Genomic DNA, 2,960 nt, shown 5'->3' with positions numbered 1-2,960 from the left:
AAGGGAGATAATCAAGGAACCTAACGTAATACTTCATGTAATGTAAATATAACAAATGAAAAATTCTTCAAGAATCCATAAAATTTCCCGGATCACGACCAAAATTTCATCATCAGTTCCTTGTGTCATTACCAACTTTTTCTGCAAGTTTCATCAAATACCGTTCATAACTTTTGAGTTATTTTGCACACAGACGGACAAACCAACGCCAATGAAAACATAACCTCCTTCCTTGGCGGAGGTAAAAATAAACTTTAGTGGGTGCGTAAATTACATGAGTAGATCATTTACAGAATTTTTTTGAGAAATTGTTTTGTTGAAAAAAGACGTACAAAATGTAAACATTCGTACCAGAAGTTTTAATGTCAGGATAGGTTTTTACAGAAAAAATAAGTGCAAGGACAAATTTATCACAGAATTCTCCCATCCAGTTTTACAGGAAGCCCAAGATATATGAATGAGAGGACACAGGGTGCCATAACTTACATGCGTAATTATGGACGTCTTGATCTTTTCATCACTTGCAATCCCAAATGGAACAAAATCCAAGCTGAACTTTTTCCAGGACAGTTATACATCAACAGACACAACCTAGTTGCAAGAGTTTTTCATCTCAAGATTTCGAAATTGATGGAATTCATAACTAAGTCTTACATATTTCGACCAAGACGTTGCCGCATGTATACCATTGAATGGCAAAAAGAGGCCTACCTCACACACATATATTAATCTGGCTTTTGCAAAAAATTCAAACTGATGAGATTGATTTCATAATCTCAGCAGAAATTCCAAACCCCACAAAAGACAAAGAACTTTATGAAATTGTAAAATTGAACATGGTTCATGTGGTGACCTCAACCCAGCTGCACTTTGCATGAAAGACAAGAAGTGTACGAAACATTATCCTAAAAATTCATCGAAGAAACGCAAGCTGGTAGTGATGGATATCCATCATACAGAAGGGCACCACATGATGGAGGTTTTGAAATAAAAATTGGTCCCCATACAATTGGTAATCAATGGATAGTGCCTTACTGCCCTCTTTTGTCTAAGACAGTCAGTGCCCACATAAATGTTGAATATTGTAATTCTATGAAGTCAATTAAGTACATTTGTAAATATGTTAATAAGGGTTCTAATGCTGCAATGTTCACCTTTCAACAACAGACATTTCAAGATGAAGTGACACACTTCTAAATGGGATGGTGTGTTTGCAGCAGTGAGGCTTTTTGGAGAATATTTGGCTTTCCTATTCATGAACGATATCCTCCAGTGAAACAACTCTCTTCATTTAGAAAATGGACAAAAAATATATTTCACTACAGAAACTGCTGCTCAGCAATCCCTAGCTCCAAAACAAACTATATTAACATTTTTCAAACTGTGCCAGAAAGTCTCTTTCGCTAAAACCCTGCTGTACTATCAATTACCATCATATTATACATGGAACAACAGACAATGAAATTACAGAAAAAGAGGCACTGAGGTTGATAGTTATCCTGATATCCGATTTGACAATGTTCGGGGAAGAGTTTCTACTGTGCATCCAACTCATCAGGATTGTTTTTATTTACATCTGCTTCTCCATGAAATTCGTGGTCCACATCTTTTATTGACCTTCAAACTGTTGATGGTTATGTTTGTGCTTTGAATAGAGAAGCAGCTTTTAGGTTAGGTTTGTTACAGGATGATAGTCATTGGATGGCAGCAATGTGAGAGGCTTCTATGGCTTGCACAGGAAGCAATTTAAGAACACTGTTTGCCATTCTCCTTAAATACTGTGATTTAGAAGATCCAGGATCAATATGGCTAAGATATAGAAATTATCTTGTGGACGATTACAAGTACCAGATTCAATTACAATGTCCTGGCATGAAAATAGAATACAGTGGCAAACGGTGAACAGAGGAAGAATAATTTCATTGTCATTTTTAAGATGAACCTGAATTGCAACTTTGTACAATTCACTAATGGCAGCTAATTCAACATTACCGCCGTATGTTCTATCCCTACTCATGTGTGCTTGGTATTCCTGCATTGTACTATTAGGAATAAAAGAATGAAAATTATTGCATATGTATCATACGGACTCTTCCGGAGAGTTTGGTAATTCCTGCTGTTTTTGAGCAAGAGTGACACAATTCTGAACATGCAGTTACCATCACCCATGACTTTATTAGTGATTATAATTTTGTAAATTATAAAACACCTTCAATGTTGACTTGAAACGTCATCTTCGCGAAAAGAAAAGTGAATTGACTCTCAGTATTTAGCAGACGATAACTTCTTTATCATCTGTTCATAAATGGAAAACAAAAAATACTTCGGTTATTTCTGGATAATTTTGGTTTAAACATTGTCTATAGATACTTGTCTATAGATTTGTGAGTGTGTGTATGCGTGTTGCAGAGAGGGAGACAGGCAGACAGAAAAACAGAGAGCGAGAGACAGAGAGAAATAGATTGAAAGCACATTCATGTGTATCTCTGAATGACAACTGTATCAACGTTACTACCCCACTGCCACTCCATATTTGTCGCTAACACAACTGTCCTCCCCTTCTCTGATATCAGTCACTCTCTCTATGCCACTATGTTTCCGCTCACACTAACATCCTTCTCATTTTATCCAATGATAGCCCAACTTACCACTTCAATTTTATAAGTTACTAGTAGAGGCACCCGGCGTTGCTCGGGAATGAAATTGTTGCTTATATACTTGAAGAAACAAAGGCAAAATATGCTGTATAGAAATTTGAGGACATTCTGTAGATGGACTCTCAGATGAATGATGGCTGGGCGCCTCTAATGAATGGGGAAAATTGAAGATGTACCAAAAAGCCTCATTGGTACTTGGAAACTTTTATGAAAATTAAAATGGGGATTAAATGAAAAAAATGATTTACGTGAATATCCTCACAAGAGTAATTGAAATAAATGGCGATTGTGGAACCCCGCACG

This window comes from Octopus bimaculoides, chromosome 12 (assembly GCF_001194135.2).
Source record: "Octopus bimaculoides isolate UCB-OBI-ISO-001 chromosome 12, ASM119413v2, whole genome shotgun sequence".
NCBI classification, from domain to species: Eukaryota; Metazoa; Mollusca; class Cephalopoda; order Octopoda; family Octopodidae; genus Octopus; species Octopus bimaculoides.
This window is presented reverse-complemented; position numbering follows the sequence as displayed.